The following is a 27557-nucleotide window of genomic DNA, read 5'->3' as shown; positions in this document are numbered from 1 at the left end:
AATAAGCACCTGCAACGTTTGGTTTAGGTTTTAGGTGCATTTTTAATTTTATTGCTTAAATCGCATTCTCTCGACGAGCTGAGCACGTTTTCTGAAATGTGCTCCTCCCGTCGCTCTGGTTGGGTGCGCACAGTAAAAAGTGCTCTTGGCAGCTAGAGAGTGCCGCGTTGACCACTGCACATGAAGAAATAAGCACCTGCAACGTTTGGTTTAGGTTTTAGGTGCATTTTTAATTTTATTGCTTAAATCGCATTTTCTCGACGAGCTGAGCACGTTTTCTGAAATGTGCTCCTCCCGTCACTCTTTTTGGGTGCGCACAGTAAAAAGTGCTCCTGGCAGCTAGGGAGTGCCGCGTTGAGCACTGCGCACGAAGAAATAAGCACCTGCAACGTTTGGTTTAGGTTTTAGGTGCATTTTTAATTTTATTGCTTAAATCGCATTTTCTCGACGAGCTGAGCACGTTTTCTGAAATGTGCTCCTCCCGTCACTCTGGTTGGGTGCGCACAGTAAAAAGTGCTCTTGGCAGCTAGAGAGTGCCGCGTTGACCACTGCGCATGAAGAAATAAGCACCTGCAACGTTTGGTTTAGGTTTTAGGTGCATTTTTAATTTTACTGCTTAAATCGCATTTTCTCGACGAGCTGAGCACGTTTTCTGATATGTGCTCCTCCCGTCACTCTGGCTGGGTGCGCATAGTAAAAAGTGCTCTTGGCAGCTAAAGAGTGCCGCGTTGACCACTGCGCACAAAGAAATAAGCACCTGCAACGTTTGGTTTAGGTTTTAGGTGCATTTTAAATTTTATTGCTTAAATCGCATTTCCTCGACGAGCTGAGCACGTTTTCTGAAATGAGCTCCTCCCGTCGCTCTGGCTGTGCGCGCATAGTAAAAAGTGCTCCTGGCAGCTAGAGAGTGCCGCGTTGACCACTGCACATGAAGAAATAAGCACCTGCAACGTTTGGTTTAGGTTTTAGGTGCATTTTTAATTTTATTGCTTAAATCGCATTTTTTCGACGAGCTGAGCACGTTTTCTGAAATGTGCTCCTCCCGTCGCTCTGGTTGGGTGCGCACAGTAAAAAGTGCTCTTGGCAGCTAGAGAGTGCCGCGTTGACCACTGCTCATGAAGAAATAAGCACCTGCAACGTTTGGTTTAGGTTTTAGGTGCATTTTTAATTTTATTGCTTAAATCGCATTTTCTCGACGAGCTGAGCACGTTTTCTGAAATGTGCTCCTCCCGTCACTCTGGTTGGGTGCGCACAGTAAAAAGTGCTCCTGGCAGCTAGGGAGTGCCGCTTGACCACTGTGCACGAAGAAATAAGCACCTGCAACGTTTGGTTTAGGTTTTAGGCGCATTTTTAATTTTATTGCTTAAATCGCATTTTCTCGACTTGCTGAGTACGTTTTCTGAAATGTGCTCCTTCCGTCACTCTGGTTGGGTGCGCACAGTAAAAAGTGCTCCTGGCAGCTAGGGAGTGCCGCGTTGACCACTGCGCACGAAGAAATAAGCACCTGCAACGTTTGGTTTAGGTTTTAGGTGCATTTTTAATTTTATTGTTTAAATCGCATTTTCTCGACGAGCTGAGCACGTTTTCTGAAATGTGCTCCTCCGGTCGCTCTGGTTGGGTGCGCACAGTAAAAAGAGCTCCTGGCAGCTAGGGAGTGCCGCGTTGACCACTGCGCACGAAGAAATAAGCACCTGCAACGTTTGGTTTAGGTTTTAGGTGCATTTTTTATTTTATTGCTTAAATCGCATTCTCTCGACGAGCTGAGCACGTTTTCTGAAATGTGCTCCTCCCGTCGCTCTGGTTGGGTGCACACAGTAAAAAGAGCTCCTGGCAGCTAGGGAGTGCCGCGTTGACCACTGCGCACGAAGAAATAAGCACCTGCAACGTTTGGTTTAGGTTTTAGCTGCATTTTTAATTTTATTGCTTAAATCGCATTTTCTCGACGAGCTGAGCACGTTTTCTGAAATGTGCTCCTCCCGTCGCTCTGGTTGGGTGCACACAGTAAAAAGAGCTCCTGGCAGCTAGGGAGTTCCGCGTTGACCACTGCGCACGAAGAAATAAGCACCTGCAACGTTTGGTTTAGGTTTTAGGTGCATTTTTAATTTTATTGCTTAAATCGCATTCTCTCGACGAGCTGAGCACGTTTTCTGAAATGTGCTCCTCCCGTCGCTCTGGTTGGGCGCGCATAGTAAAAAGTGCTCCTGGCAGCTAGAGAGTGCCGCGTTGACCACTGCGCATGAAGAAATAAGCACCTGCAACGTTTTCTTTAGGTTTTAGGTGCATTTTTAATTTTATTGCTTAAATCGCATTCTCTCGACGAGCTGAGCACGTTTTCTGAAATGTGCTCCTCCCGTCGCTCTGGTTGGGTGCGCACAGTAAAAAGTGCTCTTGGCAGCTCGGGAGTTCCGCGTTGACCACTGCGCACGAAGAAATAAGCACCTGCAATGTTTGGTTTAGGTTTTACGTGCATTTTTAATTGTATTGCTTAAATCGCATTCTCTCGACGAGCTGAGCACGTTTTCTGAAATGTGCTCCTCCCGTCGCTCTGGTTGGGTGCGCACTGTAAAAACTGCTCTTGGCAGCTCGGGAGTGCCGCGTTGACCACTGCACACAAGGAAATAAGCACCTGCAACCTTTGGTTTAGGTTTTAGGTGCATTTTTAATTAAATTGCTTAAATCGCATTTTCTCGACGAGCTGAGCACGTTTTCTGAAATGTGCTCCTCCCGTCTCTCTGGTTGGGTGCGCACAGTAAAAAGTGCTCTTGGCAGCTAGGGAGTGCCGCGTTGACCACTGCGCATGAAGAAATAACCACCTGCAACGTCAAGTTTAGGTTTTAGGTACATTTTTAATTTTATTGCTTAAATCGCATTTTCTCGACGAGCTGAGCACGTTTTCTGAAATGTGCTCATCCCGTCACTCTGGTTGGGTGCGCATAGTAAAAATTGCTCTTGGCAGCTAGAGAGTGCCGCGTTGACCACTGCGCACAAAGAAATAAGCACCTGCAACGTTTTGTTTAGGTTTTAGGTGCATTTTTTATATTATTGCTTAAATCGCATTCTCTCGACGAGCTGAGCACGTTTTCTGGAATGTGCTCCTCCCGTCGCTCTGGTTGGGTGCGCGTAGTAAAAAGTGCTCCTGGCAGCTAGAGAGTGCCGCGTTGACCACTGCGCATAAAGAAATAAGCACCTGCAACGTTTGGTTTAGGTTTTAGGTGCATTTTTTATTTTATTGCTTAAATCGCATTCTCTCGACGAGCTGAGCACGTTTTCTGAAATGTGCTCCTCCCGTCGCTCTGGTTGGGTGCGCGTAGTAAAAAGTGATCCTGGCAGCTAGAGAGTGCCGCGTTGACCACTGCGCATGAAGAAATAAGCACCTGCAACGTTCGGTTTAGGTTTTAGGTGCATTTTTAATCTTATTGCTTAAATCGCATTTTCTCGACGAGCTGAGCACGTTTTCTGAAATGTGCTCCTCCCGTCACTCTGGTTGGGTGCGCACAGTAAAAAGTGCTCTTGGCAGCTAGAGAGTGCCGCGTTGACCACTGCGCATGAAGAAATAAGCACCTGCAACGTTTGGTTTAGGTTTTAGGTGCATTTTTAATTTTATTGCTTAAATCGCATTTTCTCGACGAGCTGAGCACGTTTTCTGAAATGTGCTCCTCCCGTCGCTCTGGTTGGGTGCGCACGGTAAAAAGAGCTCCTGGCAGCTAGGGAGTTCCGCGTTGACCACTGCGCACGAAGAAATAAGCACCTGCAATGTTTGGTTTAGGTTTTAGGTGCATTTTTAATTTTATTGCTTAAATCGCATTCTCTCGACGAGCTGAGCACGTTTTCTGAAATGTGCTCCTCCCGTCGCTCTGGTTGGGTGCGCACAGTAAAAAGTGCTCTTGGCAGCTCGGGAGTGCCGCGTTGACCACTGCACATGAAGAAATAAGCACCTGCAACGTTTGGTTTAGCTTTGAGGTGCATTTTTAATTTTATTGCTTAATTCGCATTTTCTCGACGAGCTGAGCACGTTTTCTGAAATGTGCTCCTCCCGTCACTCTGGTTGGGTGCGCATAGTAAAAAGTGCTCTTGGCAGCTAGAGAGTGCCGCGTTGACCACTGCGCTTGAAGAAATAACCACCTGCAACGTTTGGTTCAGGTTTTGGGTGCATTTTTAATTTTATTGCTTAAATCGCATTTTCTCGACGAGCTGAGCACGTTTTCTGAAATGTGCTCCTCCCGTCACTCTGGTTGGGTGCGCATAGTAAAAAGTGCTCTTGGCAGCTAGGGAGTGCCGCGTTGACCACTGCACATGAAGAAATAAGCACCTGCAACGTTTGGTTTAGGTTTTAGGTGCATTTTTAATTTTATTGCTTAAATCGCATTTTCTCGACGAGCTGAGCACGTTTTCTGAAATGTGCTCCTCCCGTCACTCTGGTTTGGTGCGCACAGTAAAAAGTGCTCTTGGGAGCTAGAGAGTGCCGCGTTGACCACTGCGCATGAAGAAATAACCACCTGCAACGTTTGGTTTAGGGTTTAGGTGCATTTTTAATTTTATTACTTAAATCGCATTTTCTCGACGAGCTGAGTACGTTTTCTGAAATGTGCTCCTTCCGTCACTCTGGTTGGGTGCGCACAGTAAAAAGTGCTGCTGGCAGCTAGGGAGTGCCGCGTTGACCACTGCGCACGAAGAAATAAGCACCTGCAACGTTTGGTTTAGGTTTTAGGTGCATTTTTTATTTTATTGCTTAAATCGCATTCTCTCGACGAGCTGAGCACGTTTTCTGAAATGTGCTCCTCCCGTCGCTCTGGTTGGGTGCACACAGTAAAAAGAGCTCCTGGCAGCTAGGGAGTGCCGCGTTGACCACTGCGCACGAAGAAATAAGCACCTGCAACGTTTGGTTTAGGTTTTAGGTGCATTTTTTATTTTATTGCTTAAATCGCATTCTCTCGACGAGCTGAGCACGTTTTCTGAAATGTGCTCCTCCCGTCGCTCTGGTTGGGTGCGCGTAGTAAAAAGTGCTCCTGGCTGCTAGAGAGTGCCGCGTTGACCACTGCGCATGAAGAAATAAGCACCTGCAACGTTTGGTTTAGGTTTTAGATGCATTTTTAATTTTGTGGCTTAAATCGCATTTTCTCGACGAGCTGAGCACGTTTTCTGAAATGTGCTCCTCCCGTCGCTCTGGTTGGGTGCGCACAGTAAAAAGAGCTCCTGGCAGCTAGGGAGTGCCGCGTTGACCACTGCGCACGAAGAAATAAGCACCTGCAACGTTTGGTTTAGGTTTTAGGTGCATTTTTTATTTTATTGCTTAAATCGCATTTTCTCGACGAGCTGAGCACGTTTTCTGAAATGTGCTCCTCCCCTGGCTCTGGTTGGGTGCGCACAGTAAAAAGAGCTCCTGGCAGCTAGGGAGTGCCGCGTTGACCACTGCGCACGTAGAAATAAGCACCTGCAACGTTTGGTTTAGGTTTTAGGTGCATTTTTAATTTTATTGCTTAAATCGCATTCTCTCGACGAGCTGAGCGCGTTTTCTGAAATGTGCTCCTCCCGTCGCTCTAGTTGGGTGCGCGTAGTAAAACGTCCTCCTGGCAGCTAGAAAGTGCCGCGTTGACCACTGCGCATGAAGAAATAAGCACCAGCAACGTTTGGTTTAGGTTTTAGGTGCATTTTTAATTTTATTGCTTGAATCGCATTTTCTCGACGAGCTGAGCACGTTTTCTGAAATGTGCTCCTCCCGTCTCTCTGGTTGGGTGCGCACAGTAAAAAGTGCTCTTGGCAGCTAGGGAGTGCCGCGTTGACCACTGCGCATGAAGAAATAACCACCTGCAACGTTTGGTTTAGGTTTTAGGTGCATTTTTAATTTTATTGCTTAAATCGCATTTTCTCGACGAGCTGAGCACGTTTTCTGAAATGTGCTCATCCCGTCACTCTGGTTGGGTGCGCATAGTAAAAAGTGCTCTTGGCAGCTAGAGAGTGCCGCGTTGACCACTGCGCACAAAGAAATAAGCACCTGCAACGTTTTGTTTAGGTTTTCGGTGCATTTTTTATATTATTGCTTAAATCGCATTCTCTCGACGAGCTGAGCACGTTTTCTGAAATGTGCTCCTCCCGTCGCTCTGGTTGGGTGCGCGTAGTAAAAAGTGCTCCTGGCAGCTAGAGAGTGCCGCGTTGACCACTGCGCATGAAGAAATAAGCACCTGCAACGTTTGGTTTAGGTTTTAGGTGCATTTTTAATTTTATTGCTTAAATCGCATTTTCTCGACGAGCTGAGCACGTTTTCTGAAATGTGCTCCTCCCGTCACTCTGGTTGGGTGCGCACAGTAAAAAGTGCTCCTGGCAGCTAGGGAGTGCCGCGTTGACCACTGCGCACGAAGAAATAAGCACCTGCAACGTTTGGTTTAGGTTTTAGGTGCATTTTTAATTTTATTGCTTAAATCGCATTTTCTCGACGAGCTGAGCACGTTTTCTGAAATGTGCTCCTCCCCTCACTCTGGTTGGGTGCGCACAGTAAAAATTGCTCTTGGCAGCTAGAGAGTGCCGCGTTGACCACTGCGCATGAAGAAATAACCACCTGCAACGTTTGGTTTAGGTTTTAGGTGCATTTTTAATTTTATTGCTTAAATCGCATTTTCTCGACGAGCTGAGCACGTTTTCTGAAATGTGCTCCTCCCGTCACTCTGGTTGGGTGCGCATAGTAAAAAGTACTCTTGGCAGCTAAAGAGTGCCGCGTTGACCACTGCGCACAAAGAAATAAGCACCTGCAACGTTTGGTTTAGGTTTTAGGTGCATTTTTAATTTTATTGCTTAAATCGCATTTTCTCGACGAGCTGAGCACGTTTTCTGAAATGTGCTCCTCCCGTCGCTCTGGTTGGGTGCGCACAGTAAAAAGTGCTCTTGGCAGCTAGAGAGTGCCGCGTTGACCACTGCGCATGAAGAAATAAGCACCTGCAACGTTTGGTTTAGGTTTTAGGTGCATTTTTAATTTTATTGCTTAAATCGCATTTTCTCGACGAGCTGAGCACGTTTTCTGAAATGTGCTCCTCCCGTCACTCTGGTTGGGTGCGCACAGTAAAAAGTGCTCCTGGCAGCTAGGGAGTGCCGCGTTGAGCACTGCGCACGAAGAAATAAGCACCTGCAACGTTTGGTTTAGGTTTTAGGTGCATTTTTAATTTTATTGCTTAAATCGCATTTTCTCGACGAGCTGAGCACCTTTTCTGAAATGGGCTCCTCCCGTCGCTCTGGTTGGGTGCGCACAGTAAAAAGAGCTCCTGGCAGCTAGGGAGTTCCGCGTTGACCACTGCGCACGAAGAAATAAGCACCTGCAACGTTTGGTTTAGGTTTTAGGTGCATTTTTTATTTTATTGCTTAAATCGCATTCTCTCGACGAGCTGAGCACGTTTTCTGAAATGTGCTCCTCCCGTCGCTCTGGTTGGGTGCGCGTAGTAAAAAGTGCTCCTGGCAGCTAGAGAGTGCCGCGTTGACCACTGCGCATGAAGAAATAAGCACCTGCAACGTTTGGTTTAGGTTTTAGGTGCATTTTTAATCTTATTGCTTAAATCGCATTTTCTCGACGAGCTGAGCACGTTTTCTGAAATGTGCTCCTCCCGTCACTCTGGTTGGGTGCGCACAGTAAAAAGTGCTCTTGGCAGCTAGAGAGTGCCGCGTTGACCACTGCGCATGAAGAAATAAGCACCTGCAACGTTTGGTTTAGGTTTTAGGTGCATTTTTAATTTTATTGCTTAAATCGCATTTTCTCGACGAGCTGAGCACGTTTTCTGAAATGTGCTCCTCCCGTCACTCTGGTTGGGTGCACACAGTAAAAAGTGCTCCTGGCAGCTAGAGAGTGCCGCGTTGACCACTGCGCATGAAGAAATAAGCACCTGCAACGTTTGGTTTAGGTTTTAGTTGCATTTTTAATCTTATTGCTTAAATCGCATTTTCTCGACGAGCTGAGCATGTTTTCTGAAAGGTGCTCCTCCCGTCACTCTGGTTGGGTGCGCACAGTAAAAAGTGCTCTTGGCAGCTAGAGAGTGCCGCGTTGACCACTGCGCATGAAGAAATAAGCACCTGCAACGTTTGGATTAGGTTTTAGGTGCATTTTTAATTTTATTGCTTAAATCGCATTTTCTCGACGAGCTGAGCACGTTTTCTGAAATGTGCTCCTCCCGTCACTCTGGTTGGGTGCGCACAGTAAAAAGTGCTCCTGGCAGCTAGGGAGTGCCGCGTTGAGCACTGCGCACGAAGAAATAAGCACCTGCAACGTTTGGTTTAGGTTTTAGGTGCATTTTTAATTTTATTGCTTAAATCGCATTTTCTCGACGAGCTGAGCACGTTTTCTGAAATGGGCTCCTCCCGTCGCTCTGGTTGGGTGCGCACAGTAAAAAGTGCTCTTGGCAGCTCGGGAGTTCCGCGTTGACCACTGCGCACGAAGAAATAAGCACCTGCAATGTTTGGTTTAGGTTTTACGTGCATTTTTAATTGTATTGCTTAAATCGCATTCTCTCGACGAGCTGAGCACGTTTTCTGAAATGTGCTCCTCCCGTCGCTCTGGTTGGGTGCGCACTGTAAAAACTGCTCTTGGCAGCTCGGGAGTGCCGCGTTGACCACTGCACACAAAGAAATAAGCACCTGCAACCTTTGGTTTAGGTTTTAGGTGCATTTTTAATTTTATTGCTTAAATCGCATTTTCTCGACGAGCTGAGCACGTTTTCTGAAATGTGCTCCTCCCGTCTCTCTGGTTGGGTGCGCACAGTAAAAAGTGCTCTTGGCAGCTAGGGAGTGCCGCGTTGACCACTGCGCATGAAGAAATAACCACCTGCAACGTCAAGTTTAGGTTTTAGGTACATTTTTAATTTTATTGCTTAAATCGCATTTTCTCGACGAGCTGAGCACGTTTTCTGAAATGTGCTCATCCCGTCACTCTGGTTGGGTGCGCATAGTAAAAATTGCTCTTGGCAGCTAGAGAGTGCCGCGTTGACCACTGCGCACAAAGAAATAAGCACCTGCAACGTTTTGTTTAGGTTTTAGGTGCATTTTTTATATTATTGCTTAAATCGCATTCTCTCGACGAGCTGAGCACGTTTTCTGGAATGTGCTCCTCCCGTCGCTCTGGTTGGGTGCGCGTAGTAAAAAGTGCTCCTGGCAGCTAGAGAGTGCCGCGTTGACCACTGCGCATAAAGAAATAAGCACCTGCAACGTTTGGTTTAGGTTTTAGGTGCATTTTTTATTTTATTGCTTAAATCGCATTCTCTCGACGAGCTGAGCACGTTTTCTGAAATGTGCTCCTCCCGTCGCTCTGGTTGGGTGCGCGTAGTAAAAAGTGATCCTGGCAGCTAGAGAGTGCCGCGTTGACCACTGCGCATGAAGAAATAAGCACCTGCAACGTTCGGTTTAGGTTTTAGGTGCATTTTTAATCTTATTGCTTAAATCGCATTTTCTCGACGAGCTGAGCACGTTTTCTGAAATGTGCTCCTCCCGTCACTCTGGTTGGGTGCGCACAGTAAAAAGTGCTCTTGGCAGCTAGAGAGTGCCGCGTTGACCACTGCGCATGAAGAAATAAGCACCTGCAACGTTTGGTTTAGGTTTTAGGTGCATTTTTAATTTTATTGCTTAAATCGCATTTTCTCGACGAGCTGAGCACGTTTTCTGAAATGTGCTCCTCCCGTCACTCTGGTTGGGTGCGCACAGTAAAAAGTGCTCCTGGCAGCTAGGGAGTGCCGCGTTGAGCACTGCGCACGAAGAAATAAGCACCTGCAACGTTTGGTTTAGGTTTAAGTTGCATTTTTAATTTTATTGCTTAAATCGCATTTTCTCGACGAGCTGAGCACGTTTTCTGAAATGTGCTCCTCCCGTCGCTCTGGTTGGGTGCGCACGGTAAAAAGAGCTCCTGGCAGCTAGGGAGTTCCGCGTTGACCACTGCGCACGAAGAAATAAGCACCTGCAATGTTTGGTTTAGGTTTTAGGTGCATTTTTAATTTTATTGCTTAAATCGCATTCTCTCGACGAGCTGAGCACGTTTTCTGAAATGTGCTCCTCCCGTCGCTCTGGTTGGGTGCGCACAGTAAAAAGTGCTCTTGGCAGCTCGGGAGTGCCGCGTTGACCACTGCACATGAAGAAATAAGCACCTGCAACGTTTGGTTTAGCTTTGAGGTGCATTTTTAATTTTATTGCTTAATTCGCATTTTCTCGACGAGCTGAGCACGTTTTCTGAAATGTGCTCCTCCCGTCACTCTGGTTGGGTGCGCATAGTAAAAAGTGCTCTTGGCAGCTAGAGAGTGCCGCGTTGACCACTGCGCTTGAAGAAATAACCACCTGCAACGTTTGGTTCAGGTTTTGGGTGCATTTTTAATTTTATTGCTTAAATCGCATTTTCTCGACGAGCTGAGCACGTTTTCTGAAATGTGCTCCTCCCGTCACTCTGGTTGGGTGCGCATAGTAAAAAGTGCTCTTGGCAGCTAGGGAGTGCCGCGTTGACCACTGCACATGAAGAAATAAGCACCTGCAACGTTTGGTTTAGGTTTTAGGTGCATTTTTAATTTTATTGCTTAAATCGCATTTTCTCGACGAGCTGAGCACGTTTTCTGAAATGTGCTCCTCCCGTCACTCTGGTTTGGTGCGCACAGTAAAAAGTGCTCTTGGGAGCTAGAGAGTGCCGCGTTGACCACTGCGCATGAAGAAATAACCACCTGCAACGTTTGGTTTAGGGTTTAGGTGCATTTTTAATTTTATTACTTAAATCGCATTTTCTCGACGAGCTGAGTACGTTTTCTGAAATGTGCTCCTTCCGTCACTCTGGTTGGGTGCGCACAGTAAAAAGTGCTGCTGGCAGCTAGGGAGTGCCGCGTTGACCACTGCGCACGAAGAAATAAGCACCTGCAACGTTTGGTTTAGGTTTTAGGTGCATTTTTTATTTTATTGCTTAAATCGCATTCTCTCGACGAGCTGAGCACGTTTTCTGAAATGTGCTCCTCCCGTCGCTCTGGTTGGGTGCACACAGTAAAAAGAGCTCCTGGCAGCTAGGGAGTGCCGCGTTGACCACTGCGCACGAAGAAATAAGCACCTGCAACGTTTGGTTTAGGTTTTAGGTGCATTTTTTATTTTATTGCTTAAATCGCATTCTCTCGACGAGCTGAGCACGTTTTCTGAAATGTGCTCCTCCCGTCGCTCTGGTTGGGTGCGCACAGTAAAAAGTGCTCTTGGCAGCTCGGGAGTTCCGCGTTGACCACTGCGCACGAAGAAATAAGCACCTGCAATGTTTGGTTTAGGTTTTAGGTGCATTTCTAATTGTATTGCTTAAATCGCATTCTCTCGACGAGCTGAGCACGTTTTCTGAAATGTGCTCCTCCCGTCGCTCTGGTTGGGTGCGCACTGTAAAAACTGCTCTTGGCAGCTCGGGAGTGCCGCGTTGACCACTGCACACAAAGAAATAAGCACCTGCAACGTTTGGTTTAGGTTTTAGGTGCATTTTTAATTTTATTGCTTAAATCGCATTTTCTCGACGAGCTGAGCACGTTTTCTGAAATGTGCTCCTCCCGTCTCTCTGGTTGGGTGCGCACAGTAAAAAGTGCTCTTGGCAGCTAGGGAGTGCCGCGTTGACCACTGCGCATGAAGAAATAACCACCTGCAACGTTTTGTTTAGGTTTTAGGTGCATTTTTTATATTATTGCTTAAATCGCATTCTCTCGACGAGCTGAGCACGTTTTCTGGAATGTGCTCCTCCCTTCGCTCTGGTTGGGTGCGCGTAGTAAAAAGTGCTCCTGGCAGCTAGAGAGTGCCGCGTTGACCACTGCGCATAAAGAAATAAGCACCTGCAACGTTTGGTTTAGGTTTTAGGTGCATTTTTTATTTTATTGCTTAAATCGCATTCTCTCGACGAGCTGAGCACGTTTTCTGAAATGTGCTCCTCCCGTCGCTCTGGTTGGGTGCGCGTAGTAAAAAGTGATCCTGGCAGCTAGAGAGTGCCGCGTTGACCACTGCGCAGAAGAAATAAGCACCTGCAACGTTCGGTTTAGGTTTTAGGTGCATTTTTAATCTTATTGCTTAAATCGCATTTTCTCGACGAGCTGAGCACGTTTTCTGAAATGTGCTCCTCCCGTCACTCTGGTTGGGTGCGCACAGTAAAAAGTGCTCTTGGCAGCTAGAGAGTGCCGCGTTGACCACTGCGCATGAAGAAATAAGCACCTGCAACGTTTGGTTTAGGTTTTAGGTGCATTTTTAATTTTATTGCTTAAATCGCATTTTCTCGACGAGCTGAGCACGTTTTCTGAAATGTGCTCCTCCCGTCACTCTGGTTGGGTGCGCACAGTAAAAAGTGCTCCTGGCAGCTAGGGAGTGCCGCGTTGAGCACTGCGCACGAAGAAATAAGCACCTGCAACGTTTGGTTTAGGTTTTAGGTGCATTTTTAATTTTATTGCTTAAATCGCATTTTCTCGACGAGCTGAGCACGTTTTCTGAAATGTGCTCCTCCCGTCGCTCTGGTTGGGTGCGCACAGTAAAAAGAGCTCCTGGCAGCTAGGGAGTTCCGCGTTGACCACTGCGCACGAAGAAATAAGCACCTGCAATGTTTGGTTTAGGTTTTAGGTGCATTTTTAATTTTATTGCTTAAATCGCATTCTCTCGACGAGCTGAGCACGTTTTCTGAAATGTGCTCCTCCCGTCGCTCTGGTTGGGTGCGCACAGTAAAAAGTGCTCTTGGCAGCTCGGGAGTGCCGCGTTGACCACTGCACATGAAGAAATAAGCACCTGCAACGTTTGGTTTAGCTTTGAGGTGCATTTTTAATTTTATTGCTTAATTCGCATTTTCTCGACGAGCTGAGCACGTTTTCTGAAATGTGCTCCTCCCGTCACTCTGGTTGGGTGCGCATAGTAAAAAGTGCTCTTGGCAGCTAGAGAGTGCCGCGTTGACCACTGCGCTTGAAGAAATAACCACCTGCAACGTTTGGTTCAGGTTTTGGGTGCATTTTTAATTTTATTGCTTAAATCGCATTTTCTCGACGAGCTGAGCACGTTTTCTGAAATGTGCTCCTCCCGTCACTCTGGTTGGGTGCGCATAGTAAAAAGTGCTCTTGGCAGCTAGAGAGTGCCGCGTTGACCACTGCGCATGAAGAAATAACCACCTGCAACGTTTGGTTTAGGTTTTAGGTGCATTTTTAATTTTATTGCTTAAATCGCATTTTCTCGACGAGCTGAGCACGTTTTCTGAAATGTGCTCCTCCCGTCACTCTGGTTGGGTGCGCACAGTAAAAAGTGCTCTTGGCAGCTAGAGAGTGCCGCGTTGACCACTGCGCATGAAGAAATAAGCACCTGCAACGTTTGGTTTAGGTTTTAGGTGCATTTTTAATTTTATTGCTTAAATCGCATTTTCTCGACGAGCTGAGCACGTTTTCTGAAATGTGCTCCTCCCGTCACTCTGGTTGGGTGCGCACAGTAAAAAGTGCTCCTGGCAGCTAGGGAGTGCCGCGTTGAGCACTGCGCACGAAGAAATAAGCACCTGCAACGTTTGGTTTAGGTTTTAGGTGCATTTTTAATTTTATTGCTTAAATCGCATTTTCTCGACGAGCTGAGCACGTTTTCTGAAATGGGCTCCTCCCGTCGCTCTGGTTGGGTGCGCACAGTAAAAAGAGCTCCTGGCAGCTAGGGAGTTCCGCGTTGACCACTGCGCACGAAGAAATAAGCACCTGCAATGTTTGGTTTAGGTTTTAGGTGCATTTTTAATTTTATTGCTTAAATCGCATTCTCTCGACGAGCTGAGCACGTTTTCTGAAATGTGCTCCTCCCGTCGCTCTGGTTGGGTGCGCACAGTAAAAAGTGCTCTTGGCAGCTCGGGAGTGCCGCGTTGACCACTGCACATGAAGAAATAAGCACCTGCAACGTTTGGTTTAGCTTTGAGGTGCATTTTTAATTTTATTGCTTAATTCGCATTTTCTCGACGAGCTGAGCACGTTTTCTGAAATGTGCTCCTCCCGTCACTCTGGTTGGGTGCGCATAGTAAAAAGTGCTCTTGGCAGCTAGAGAGTGCCGCGTTGACCACTGCGCTTGAAGAAATAACCACCTGCAACGTTTGGTTCAGGTTTTGGGTGCATTTTTAATTTTATTGCTTAAATCGCATTTTCTTGACGAGCTGAGCACGTTTTCTGAAATGTGCTCCTCCCGTCACTCTGGTTGGGTGCGCATAGTAAAAAGTGCTCTTGGCAGCTAGAGAGTGCCGCGTTGACCACTGCGCATGAAGAAATAACCACCTGCAACGTTTGGTTTAGGTTTTAGGTGCATTTTTAATTTTATTGCTTAAATCGCATTTTCTCGACGAGCTGAGCACGTTTTCTGAAATGTGCTCCTCCCGTCACTCTGGTTGGGTGCGCATAGTAAAAAGTACTCTTGGCAGCTAAAGAGTGCCGCGTTGACCACTGCGCACAAAGAAATAAGCACCTGCAACGTTTGGTTTAGGTTTTAGGTGCATTTTTAATTTTATTGCTTAAATCGCATTTTCTCGACGAGCTGAGCACGTTTTCTGAAATGTGCTCCTCCCGTCGCTCTGGTTGGGTGCGCACAGTAAAAAGTGCTCCTGGCAGCTAGGGAGTGCCGCGTTGAGCACTACGCACGACGAAATAAGCACCTGCAACGTTTGGTTTAGGTTTTAGCTGCATTTTTAATTTTATTGCTTAAATCGCATTTTCTCGACGAGCTGAGCACGTTTTCTGAAATGGGCTCCTCCCGTCGCTCTGGTTGGGTGCGCACAGTAAAAAGAGCTCCTGGCAGCTAGGGAGTTCCGCGTTGACCACTGCGCACGAAGAAATAAGCACCTGCAACGTTTGGTTTAGGTTTTAGGTGCATTTTTAATTTTATTGCTTAAATCGCATTTTCTCGACGAGCTGAGCACGTTTTCTGAAATGTGCTCCTCCCGTCGCTCTGGTTGGGCGCGCATAGTAAAAAGTGCTCCTGGCAGCTAGAGAGTGCCGCGTTGACCACTGCGCATGAAGAAATAAGCACCTGCAACGTTTGGTTTAGGTTTTAGGTGCATTTTTAATTTTATTGCTTAAATCGCATTTTCTCGACGAGCTGAGCACGTTTTCTGAAATGTGCTCCTCCCGTCACTCTGGTTGGGTGCGCACAGTAAAAAGTGCTCCTGGCAGCTAGGGAGTGCCGCGTTGAGCACTACGCACGAAGAAATAAGCACCTGCAACGTTTGGTTTAGGTTTTAGGTGCATTTTTAATTTTATTGCTTAAATCGCATTTTCTCGACGAGCTGAGCACGTTTTCTGAAATGTGCTCCACCCGTCACTCTGGTTGGGTGCGCACAGTAAAAAGTGCTCTTGGCAGCTAGAGAGTTCCGCGTTGACCACTGCGCATGAAGAAATAAGCACCTGCAACGTTTGGTTTAGGTTTTAGGTGCATTTTTAATTTTACTGCTTAAATCGCATTTTCTCGACGAGCTGAGCACGTTTTCTGAAATGTGCTCCTCCCGTCACTCTGGTTGGGTGCGCACAGTAAAAAGTGCTCCTGGCAGCTAGGGAGTGCCGCGTTGAGCACTGCGCACGAAGAAATAAGCACCTGCAACGTTTGGTTTAGGTTTTAGGTGCATTTTTAATTTTATTGCTTAAATCGCATTTTCTCGACGAGCTGAGCACCTTTTCTGAAATGGGCTCCTCCCGTCGCTCTGGTTGGGTGCGCACAGTAAAAAGAGCTCCTGGCAGCTAGGGAGTTCCGCGTTGACCACTGCGCACGAAGAAATAAGCACCTGCAACGTTTGGTTTAGGTTTTAGGTGCATTTTTTATTTTATTGCTTAAATCGCATTCTCTCGACGAGCTGAGCACGTTTTCTGAAATGTGCTCCTCCCGTCGCTCTGGTTGGGTGCGCGTAGTAAAAAGTGCTCCTGGCAGCTAGAGAGTGCCGCGTTGACCACTGCGCATGAAGAAATAAGCACCTGCAACGTTTGGTTTAGGTTTTAGGTGCATTTTTAATCTTATTGCTTAAATCGCATTTTCTCGACGAGCTGAGCACGTTTTCTGAAATGTGCTCCTCCCGTCACTCTGGTTGGGTGCGCACAGTAAAAAGTGCTCTTGGCAGCTAGAGAGTGCCGCGTTGACCACTGCGCATGAAGAAATAAGCACCTGCAACGTTTGGTTTAGGTTTTAGGTGCATTTTTAATTTTATTGCTTAAATCGCATTTTCTCGACGAGCTGAGCACGTTTTCTGAAATGTGCTCCTCCCGTCACTCTGGTTGGGTGCACACAGTAAAAAGTGCTCCTGGCAGCTAGAGAGTGCCGCGTTGACCACTGCGCATGAAGAAATAAGCACCTGCAACGTTTGGTTTAGGTTTTAGTTGCATTTTTAATCTTATTGCTTAAATCGCATTTTCTCGACGAGCTGAGCATGTTTTCTGAAAGGTGCTCCTCCCGTCACTCTGGTTGGGTGCGCACAGTAAAAAGTGCTCTTGGCAGCTAGAGAGTGCCGCGTTGACCACTGCGCATGAAGAAATAAGCACCTGCAACGTTTGGATTAGGTTTTAGGTGCATTTTTAATTTTATTGCTTAAATCGCATTTTCTCGACGAGCTGAGCACGTTTTCTGAAATGTGCTCCTCCCGTCACTCTGGTTGGGTGCGCACAGTAAAAAGTGCTCCTGGCAGCTAGGGAGTGCCGCGTTGAGCACTGCGCACGAAGAAATAAGCACCTGCAACGTTTGGTTTAGGTTTTAGGTGCATTTTTAATTTTATTGCTTAAATCGCATTTTCTCGACGAGCTGAGCACGTTTTCTGAAATGGGCTCCTCCCGTCGCTCTGGTTGGGTGCGCACAGTAAAAAGAGCTCCTGGCAGCTAGGGAGTTCCGCGTTGACCACTGCGCACGAAGAAATAAGCACCTGCAACGTTTGGTTTAGGTTTTATGTGCATTTTTTATTTTATTGCTTGAATCGCATTCTCTCGACGAGCTGAGCACGTTTTCTGAAATGTGCTCCTCCCGTCGCTCTGATTGGGTGCACACAGTAAAAAGAGCTCCTGGCAGCTAGGGAGTGCCGCGTTGACCACTGCGCACGAAGAAATAAGCACCTGCAACGTTTGGTTTAGGTTTTAGGTGCATTTTTAATTTTATTGCTTAAATCGCATTTTCTCGACGAGCTGATAACGTTTTCTGAAATGTGCCTCTCCCGTCACTCTGGTTGGGTGCGCATAGTAAAAAGTGCTCTTGGCAGCTAGAGAGTGCCGCGTTGACCACTGCGCACAAAGAAATAAGCACCTGCAACGTTTTGTTTAGGTTTTAGGTGCATTTTTTATATTATTGCTTAAATCGCATTCTCTCGAAGAGCTGAGCACGTTTTCTGAAATGTGCTCCTCCCGTCGCTCTGGTTGGGTGCGCGTAGTAAAAAGTGCTCCTGGCAGCTAGAGAGTGCCGCGTTGACCACTGCGCATGAAGAAATAAGCACCTGCAACGTTTGGTTTAGGTTTTAGGTGCATTTTTAATTTTATTGCTTAAATCGCATTTTCTCGACGAGCTGAGCACGTTTTCTGAAATGTGCTCCTCCCGTCGCTCTGGTTGGGTGCGCGTAGTAAAAAGTGCTCCTGGCAGCTAGAGAGTGCCGCGTTGACCACTGCGCATGAAGAAATAAGCACCTGCAACGTTTGGTTTAGGTTTTAGGTGCATTTTTAATTTTATTGCTTAAATCGCATTTTCTCGACGAGCTGAGCACGTTTTCTGAAATGTGCTCCTCCCGTCACTCTGGTTGGGTGCGCACAGTAAAAAGTGCTCTTGGCAGCTAGAGAGTGCCGCGTTGACCACTGCGCATGAAGAAATAAGCACCTGCAACGTTTGGTTTAGGTTTTAGGTGCATTTTTAATTTTATTGCTTAAATCGCATTTTCTCGACGAGCTGAGCACGTTTTCTGAAATGTGCTCCTCCCGTCACTCTGGTTGGGTGCGCACAGTAAAAAGTGCTCCTGGCAGCTAGAGAGTGCCGCGTTGACCACTGCGCAAGAAGAAATAAGCACCTGCAACGTTTGGTTTAGGATTTAGGTGCATTTTTAATTGTATTGCTTAAATCGCATTTTCTCGACAAGCTGAGCACGTTTTCTGAAATGTGCTCCTCCCGTCGCTCTGGTTGGGTGCGCACAGTAAAAAGAGCTCCTGGCAGCTAGGGAGTGCCGCGTTGACCACTGCGCACGAAGAAATAAGCACCTGCAACGTTTGGTTTAGGTTTTAGGTGCATTTTTAATTTTATTGCTTAAATCGCATTCTCTCGACGAGCTGAGCACGTTTTCTGAAATGTGCTCCTCCCGTCGCTCTGGTTGGGCGCGCATAGTAAAAAGTGCTCCTGGCAGCTAGAGAGTGCCGCGTTGACCACTGCGCATGAAGAAATAAGCACCTGCAACGTTTGGTTTAGGTTTTAGGTGCATTTTTAATTTTATTGCTTAAATCGCATTTTCTCGACAAGCTGAGCACGTTTTCTGAAATGTGCTCCTCCCGTCCCTCTGTTTGGGTGCGCATAGGAAAAAGTGCTCTTGGCAGCTAGAGAGTGCCGCGTTGACCACTGCGCTTGAAGAAATAACCACCTGCAACGTTTGGTTTAGGTTTTGGGTGCATTTTTAATTTTTTTGCTTAAATCGCATTTTCTCGACGAGCTGAGCACGTTTTCTGAAATGTGCTCCTCCCGTCACTCTGGTTGGGTGCGCATAGTAAAAAGTGCTCTTGGCAGCTAGGGAGTGCCGCGTTGACCACTGCACATGAAGAAATAAGCACCTGCAACGTTTGGTTTAGGTTTTAGGTGCATTTTTAATTTTATTGCTTAAATCGCATTTTCTCGACGAGCTGAGCACGTTTTCTGAAATGTGCTCCTCCCGTCACTCTGGTTGGGTGCGCACAGTAAAAAGTGCTCTTGGCAGCTAGAGAGTGCCGCGTTGACCACTGCGCATGAAGAAATAACCACCTGCAACGTTTGGTTCAGGTTTTAGGTGCATTTTTAATTTTATTGCTTAAATCGCATTTTCTCGACGAGCTGAGCAGGTTTTCTGAAATGTGCTCCTCCCGTCACTCTGGTTGGGTGCGCATAGTAAAAAGTGCTCTTGGCAGCTAAAGAGTGCCGCGTTGACCACTGCGCACAAAGAAATAAGCACCTGCAACGTTTGGTTTAGGTTTTAGGTGCATTTTAAATTTTATTGCTTAAATCGCATTTCCTCGACGAGCTGAGCACGTTTTCTGAAATGAGCTCCTCCCGTCGCTCTGGCTGTGCGCGCATAGTAAAAAGTGCTCCTGGCAGCTAGAGAGTGCCGCGTTGACCACTGCACATGAAGAAATAAGCACCTGCAACGTTTGGTTTAGGTTTTAGGTGCATTTTTAATTTTATTGCTTAAATCGCATTTTCTCGACGAGCTGAGCACGTTTTCTGAAATGTGCTCCTCCCGTCGCTCTGGTTGGGTGCGCACAGTAAAAAGTGCTCTTGGCAGCTAGAGAGTGCCGCGTTGACCACTGCTCATGAAGAAATAAGCACCTGCAACGTTTGGTTTAGGTTTTAGGTGCATTTTTAATTTTATTGCTTAAATCGCATTTTCTCGACGAGCTGAGCACGTTTTCTGAAATGTGCTCCTCCCGTCACTCTGGTTGGGTGCGCACAGTAAAAAGTGCTCCTGGCAGCTAGGGAGTGCCGCTTGACCACTGTGCACGAAGAAATAAGCACCTGCAACGTTTGGTTTAGGTTTTAGGCGCATTTTTAATTTTATTGCTTAAATCGCATTTTCTCGACTTGCTGAGTACGTTTTCTGAAATGTGCTCCTTCCGTCACTCTGGTTGGGTGCGCACAGTAAAAAGTGCTCCTGGCAGCTAGGGAGTGCCGCGTTGACCACTGCGCACGAAGAAATAAGCACCTGCAACGTTTGGTTTAGGTTTTAGGTGCATTTTTAATTGTATTGTTTAAATCGCATTTTCTCGACGAGCTGAGCACGTTTTCTGAAATGTGCTCCTCCGGTCGCTCTGGTTGGGTGCGCACAGTAAAAAGAGCTCCTGGCAGCTAGGGAGTGCCGCGTTGACCACTGCGCACGAAGAAATAAGCACCTGCAACGTTTGGTTTAGGTTTTAGGTGCATTTTTTATTTTATTGCTTAAATCGCATTCTCTCGACGAGCTGAGCACGTTTTCTGAAATGTGCTCCTCCCGTCGCTCTGGTTGGGTGCACACAGTAAAAAGAGCTCCTGGCAGCTAGGGAGTGCTGCGTTGACCACTGCGCACGAAGAAATAAGCACCTGCAACGTTTGGTTTAGGTTTTAGCTGCATTTTTAATTTTATTGCTTAAATCGCATTTTCTCGACGAGCTGAGCACGATTTCTGAAATGTGCTCCTCCCGTCGCTCTGGTTGGGTGCACACAGTAAAAAGAGCTCCTGGCAGCTAGGGAGTTCCGCGTTGACCACTGCGCACGAAGAAATAAGCACCTGCAACGTTTGGTTTAGGTTTTAGGTGCATTTTTAATTTTATTGCTTAAATCGCATTCTCTCGACGAGCTGAGCAAGTTTTCTGAAATGTGCTCCTCCCGTCGCTCTGGTTGGGCGCGCATAGTAAAAAGTGCTCCTGGCAGCTAGAGAGTGCCGCGTTGACCACTGCGCATGAAGAAATAAGCACCTGCAACGTTTTCTTTAGGTTTTAGGTGCATTTTTAATTTTATTGCTTAAATCGCATTCTCTCGACGAGCTGAGCACGTTTTCTGAAATGTGCTCCTCCCGTCGCTCTGGTTGGGTGCGCACAGTAAAAAGTGCTCTTGGCAGCTCGGGAGTTCCGCGTTGACCACTGCGCACGAAGAAATAAGCACCTGCAATGTTTGGTTTAGGTTTTAGGTGCATTTTTAATTGTATTGCTTAAATCGCATTCTCTCGACGAGCTGAGCACGTTTTCTGAAATGTGCTCCTCCCGTCGCTCTGGTTGGGTGCGCACTGTAAAAACTGCTCTTGGCAGCTCGGGAGTGCCGCGTTGACCACTGCACACAAAGAAATAAGCACCTGCAACGTTTGGTTTAGGTTTTAGGTGCATTTTTAATTTTATTGCTTAAATCGCATTTTCTCGACGAGCTGAGCACGTTTTCTGAAATGTGCTCCTCCCGTCTCTCTGGTTGGGTGCGCACAGTAAAAAGTGCTCTTGGCAGCTAGGGAGTGCCGCGTTGACCACTGCGCATGAAGAAATAACCACCTGCAACGTCAAGTTTAGGTTTTAGGTACATTTTTAATTTTATTGCTTAAATCGCATTTTCTCGACGAGCTGAGCACGTTTTCTGAAATGTGCTAATCCCGTCACTCTGGTTGGGTGCGCATAGTAAAAATTGCTCTTGGCAGCTAGAGAGTGCCGCGTTGACCACTGCGCACAAAGAAATAAGCACCTGCAACGTTTTGTTTAGGTTTTAGGTGCATTTTTTATATTATTGCTTAAATCGCATTCTCTCGACGAGCTGAGCACGTTTTCTGGAATGTGCTCCTCCCGTCGCTCTGGTTGGGTGCGCGTAGTAAAAAGTGCTCCTGGCAGCTAGAGAGTGCCGCGTTGACCACTGCGCATAAAGAAATAAGCACCTGCAACGTTTGGTTTAGGTTTTAGGTGCATTTTTTATTTTATTGCTTAAATCGCATTCTCTCGACGAGCTGAGCACGTTTTCTGAAATGTGCTCCTCCCGTCGCTCTGGTTGGGTGCGCGTAGTAAAAAGTGATCCTGGCAGCTAGAGAGTGCCGCGTTGACCACTGCGCATGAAGAAATAAGCACCTGCAACGTTCGGTTTAGGTTTTAGGTGCATTTTTAATCTTATTGCTTAAATCGCATTTTCTCGACGAGCTGAGCACGTTTTCTGAAATGTGCTCCTCCCGTCACTCTGGTTGGGTGCGCACAGTAAAAAGTGCTCTTGGCAGCTAGAGAGTGCCGCGTTGACCACTGCGCATGAAGAAATAAGCACCTGCAACGTTTGGTTTAGGTTTTAGGTGCATTTTTAATTTTATTGCTTAAATCGCATTTTCTCGACGAGCTGAGCACGTTTTCTGAAATGTGCTCCTCCCGTCACTCTGGTTGGGTGCGCACAGTAAAAAGTGCTCCTGGCAGCTAGGGAGTGCCGCGTTGAGCACTGCGCACGAAGAAATAAGCACCTGCAACGTTTGGTTTAGGTTTTAGGTGCATTTTTTATTTTATTGCTTAAATCGCATTCTCTCGACGAGCTGAGCACGTTTTCTGAAATGTGCTCCTCCCGTCGCTCTGGTTGGGTGCACACAGTAAAAAGAGCTCCTGGCAGCAAGGGAGTGCCGCGTTGACCACTGCGCACGAAGAAATAAGCACCTGCAACGTTTGGTTTAGGTTTTAGGTGCATTTTTTATTTTATTGCTTAAATCGCATTCTCTCGACGAGCTGAGCACGTTTTCTGAAATGTGCTCCTCCCGTCGCTCTGGTTGGGTGCGCACAGTAAAAAGTGCTCTTGGCAGCTCGGGAGTTCCGCGTTGACCACTGCGCACGAAGAAATAAGCACCTGCAATGTTTGGTTTAGGTTTTAGGTGCATTTTTAATTGTATTGCTTAAATCGCATTCTCTCGACGAGCTGAGCACGTTTTCTGAAATGTGCTCCTCCCGTCGCTCTGGTTGGGTGCGCACTGTAAAAACTGCTCTTGGCAGCTCGGGAGTGCCGCGTTGACCACTGCACACAAAGAAATAAGCACCTGCAACGTTTGGTTTAGGTTTTAGGTGCATTTTTAATTTTATTGCTTAAATCGCATTTTCTCGACGAGCTGAGCACGTTTTCTGAAATGTGCTCCTCCCGTCTCTCTGGTTGGGTGCGCACAGTAAAAAGTGCTCTTGGCAGCTAGGGAGTGCCGCGTTGACCACTGCGCATGAAGAAATAACCACCTGCAACGTCAAGTTTAGGTTTTAGGTACATTTTTAATTTTATTGCTTAAATCGCATTTTCTCGACGAGCTGAGCACGTTTTCTGAAATGTGCTCATCCCGTCACTCTGGTTGGGTGCGCATAGTAAAAATTGCTCTTGGCAGCTAGAGAGTGCCGCGTTGACCACTGCGCACAAAGAAATAAGCACCTGCAACGTTTTGTTTAGGTTTTAGGTGCATTTTTTATATTATTGCTTAAATCGCATTCTCTCGACGAGCTGAGCACGTTTTCTGGAATGTGCTCCTCCCGTCGCTCTGGTTGGGTGCGCGTAGTAAAAAGTGCTCCTGGCAGCTAGAGAGTGCCGCGTTGACCACTGCGCATAAAGAAATAAGCACCTGCAACGTTTGGTTTAGGTTTTAGGTGCATTTTTTATTTTATTGCTTAAATCGCATTCTCTCGACGAGCTGAGCACGTTTTCTGAAATGTGCTCCTCCCGTCGCTCTGGTTGGGTGCGCGTAGTAAAAAGTGATCCTGGCAGCTAGAGAGTGCCGCGTTGACCACTGCGCATGAAGAAATAAGCACCTGCAACGTTCGGTTTAGGTTTTAGGTGCATTTTTAATCTTATTGCTTAAATCGCATTTTCTCGACGAGCTGAGCACGTTTTCTGAAATGTGCTCCTCCCGTCACTCTGGTTGGGTGCGCACAGTAAAAAGTGCTCTTGGCAGCTAGAGAGTGCCGCGTTGACCACTGCGCATGAAGAAATAAGCACCTGCAACGTTTGGTTTAGGTTTTAGGTGCATTTTTAATTTTATTGCTTAAATCGCATTTTCTCGACGAGCTGAGCACGTTTTCTGAAATGTGCTCCTCCCGTCACTCTGGTTGGGTGCGCACAGTAAAAAGTGCTCCTGGCAGCTAGGGAGTGCCGCGTTGAGCACTGCGCACGAAGAAATAAGCACCTGCAACGTTTGGTTTAGGTTTTAGGTGCATTTTTAATTTTATTGCTTAAATCGCATTTTCTCGACGAGCTGAGCACGTTTTCTGAAATGTGCTCCTCCCGTCGCTCTGGTTGGGTGCGCACAGTAAAAAGAGCTCCTAGCAGCTAGGGAGTTCCGCGTTGACCACTGCGCACGAAGAAATAAGCACCTGCAATGTTTGGTTTAGGTTTTAGGTGCATTTTTAATTTTATTGCTTAAATCGCATTCTCTCGACGAGCTGAGCACGTTTTCTGAAATGTGCTCCTCCCGTCGCTCTGGTTGGGTGCGCACAGTAAAAAGTGCTCTTGGCAGCTCGGGAGTGCCGCGTTGACCACTGCACATGAAGAAATAAGCACCTGCAACGTTTGGTTTAGCTTTGAGGTGCATTTTTAATTTTATTGCTTAATTCGCATTTTCTCGACGAGCTGAGCACGTTTTCTGAAATGTGCTCCTCCCGTCACTCTGGTTGGGTGCGCATAGTAAAAAGTGCTCTTGGCAGCTAGAGAGTGCCGCGTTGACCACTGCGCTTGAAGAAATAACCACCTGCAACGTTTGGTTCAGGTTTTGGGTGCATTTTTAATTTTATTGCTTAAATCGCATTTTCTCGACGAGCTGAGCACGTTTTCTGAAATGTGCTCCTCCCGTCACTCTGGTTGGGTGCGCATAGTAAAAAGTGCTCTTGGCAGCTAGGGAGTGCCGCGTTGACCACTGCACATGAAGAAATAAGCACCTGCAACGTTTGGTTTAGGTTTTAGGTGCATTTTTAATTTTATTGCTTAAATCGCATTTTCTCGACGAGCTGAGCACGTTTTCTGAAATGTGCTCCTCCCGTCACTCTGGTTTGGTGCGCACAGTAAAAAGTGCTCTTGGGAGCTAGAGAGTGCCGCGTTGACCACTGCGCATGAAGAAATAACCACCTGCAACGTTTGGTTTAGGGTTTAGGTGCATTTTTAATTTTATTACTTAAATCGCATTTTCTCGACGAGCTGAGTACGTTTTCTGAAATGTGCTCCTTCCGTCACTCTGGTTGGGTGCGCACAGTAAAAAGTGCTGCTGGCAGCTAGGGAGTGCCGCGTTGACCACTGCGCACGAAGAAATAAGCACCTGCAACGTTTGGTTTAGGTTTTAGGTGCATTTTTTATTTTATTGCTTAAATCGCATTCTCTCGACGAGCTGAGCACGTTTTCTGAAATGTGCTCCTCCCGTCGCTCTGGTTGGGTGCACACAGTAAAAAGAGCTCCTGGCAGCTAGGGAGTGCCGCGTTGACCACTGCGCACGAAGAAATAAGCACCTGCAACGTTTGGTTTAGGTTTTAGGTGCATTTTTTATTTTATTGCTTAAATCGCATTCTCTCGACGAGCTGAGCACGTTTTCTGAAATGTGCTCCTCCCGTCGCTCTGGTTGGGTGCGCGTAGTAAAAAGTGCTCCTGGCTGCTAGAGAGTGCCGCGTTGACCACTGCGCATGAAGAAATAAGCACCTGCAACGTTTGGTTTAGGTTTTAGATGCATTTTTAATTTTGTGGCTTAAATCGCATTTTCTCGACGAGCTGAGCACGTTTTCTGAAATGTGCTCCTCCCGTCGCTCTGGTTGGGTGCGCACAGTAAAAAGAGCTCCTGGCAGCTAGGGAGTGCCACGTTGACCACTGCGCACGAAGAAATAAGCACCTGCAACGTTTGGTTTAGGTTTTAGGTGCATTTTTTATTTTATTGCTTAAATCGCATTTTCTCGACGAGCTGAGCACGTTTTCTGAAATGTGCTCCTCCCCTGGCTCTGGTTGGGTGCGCACAGTAAAAAGAGCTCCTGGCAGCTAGGGAGTGCCGCGTTGACCACTGCGCACGTAGAAATAAGCACCTGCAACGTTTGGTTTAGGTTTTAGGTGCATTTTTAATTTTATTGCTTAAATCGCATTCTCTCGACGAGCTGAGCGCGTTTTCTGAAATGTGCTCCTCCCGTCGCTCTAGTTGGGTGCGCGTAGTAAAACGTCCTCCTGGCAGCTAGAAAGTGCCGCGTTGACCACTGCGCACGAAGAAATAAGCACCTGCAACGTTTGGTTTAGGTTTTAGGTGCATTTTTAATTTTATTGCTTAAATCGCATTTTCTCGACGAGCTGAGCACGTTTTCTGAAATGTGCTCCTCCCGTCGCTCTGGTTGGGCGCGCATAGTAAAAAGTGCTCCTGGCAGCTAGAGAGTGCCGCGTTGACCACTGCGCATGAAGAAATAAGCACCTGCAACGTTTGGTTTAGGTTTTAGGTGCATTTTTAATTTTATTGCTTAAATCGCATTTTCTCGACGAGCTGAGCACGTTTTCTGAAATGTGCTCCTCCCGTCACTCTGGTTGGGTGCGCACAGTAAAAAGTGCTCCTGGCAGCTAGGGAGTGCCGCGTTGAGCACTACGCACGAAGAAATAAGCACCTGCAACGTTTGGTTTAGGTTTTAGGTGCATTTTTAATTTTATTGCTTAAATCGCATTTTCTCGACGAGCTGAGCACGTTTTCTGAAATGTGCTCCACCCGTCACTCTGGTTGGGTGCGCACAGTAAAAAGTGCTCTTGGCAGCTAGAGAGTGCCGCGTTGACCACTGCGCATGAAGAAATAAGCACCTGCAACGTTTGGTTTAGGTTTTAGGTGCATTTTTAATTTTATTGCTTAAATCGCATTTTCTCGACGAGCTGAGCACGTTTTCTGAAATGTGCTCCTCCCGTCACTCTGGTTGGGTGCGCACAATAAAAAGTGCTCCTGGCAGCTAGGGAGTGCCGCGTTGAGCACTGCGCACGAAGAAATAAGCACCTGCAACGTTTGGTTTAGGTTTTAGGTGCATTTTTAATTTTATTGCTTAAATCGCATTTTCTCGACGAGCTGAGCACCTTTTCTGAAATGGGCTCCTCCCGTCGCTCTGGTTGGGTGCGCACAGTAAAAAGAGCTCCTGGCAGCTAGGGAGTTCCGCGTTGACCACTGCGCACGAAGAAATAAGCACCTGCAACGTTTGGTTTAGGTTTTAGGTGCATTTTTTATTTTATTGCTTAAATCGCATTCTCTCGACGAGCTGAGCACGTTTTCTGAAATGTGCTCCTCCCGTCGCTCTGGTTGGGTGCGCGTAGTAAAAAGTGCTCCTGGCAGCTAGAGAGTGCCGCGTTGACCACTGCGCATGAAGAAATAAGCACCTGCAACGTTTGGTTTAGGTTTTAGGTGCATTTTTAATCTTATTGCTTAAATCGCATTTTCTCGACGAGCTGAGCACGTTTTCTGAAATGTGCTCCTCCCGTCACTCTGGTTGGGTGCGCACAGTAAAAAGTGCTCTTGGCAGCTAGAGAGTGCCGCGTTGACCACTGCGCATGAAGAAATAAGCACCTGCAACGTTTGGTTTAGGTTTTAGGTGCATTTTTAATTTTATTGCTTAAATCGCATTTTCTCGACGAGCTGAGCACGTTTTCTGAAATGTGCTCCTCCCGTCGCTCTGGTTGGGTGCGCACAGTAAAAAGAGCTCCTGGCAGCTAGGGAGTGCCGCGTTGACCACTGCGCATAAAGAGATAACCACCTGCAACGTTTGGTTCAGGTTTTAGGTGCATTTTTAATTTTATTGCTTGAATTGCATTTTCTCGACGAGCTGAGCACGTTTTCTGAAATGTGCTCCTCCCGTCACTCTGGTTGGGTGCGCATAGTAAAAAGTGCTCTTGGCAGCTAGAGAGTTCCGCGTTGACCACTGCGCATGAAGAAATAAGCACCTGCAACGTTTGGTTTAGGTTTTAGGTGTATTTTTTATTTTATTGCTTAAATCGCATTCTCT

Source organism: Syngnathus floridae, chromosome 21, assembly GCF_059516105.1.
Source record: "Syngnathus floridae isolate MCC-2025c chromosome 21, RoL_Sflo_1.0, whole genome shotgun sequence".
NCBI classification, from domain to species: domain Eukaryota; kingdom Metazoa; phylum Chordata; class Actinopteri; order Syngnathiformes; family Syngnathidae; genus Syngnathus; species Syngnathus floridae.
The sequence above is the reverse complement of the archived record's forward strand: the minus strand, read 5'-3'. Positions refer to the sequence as shown.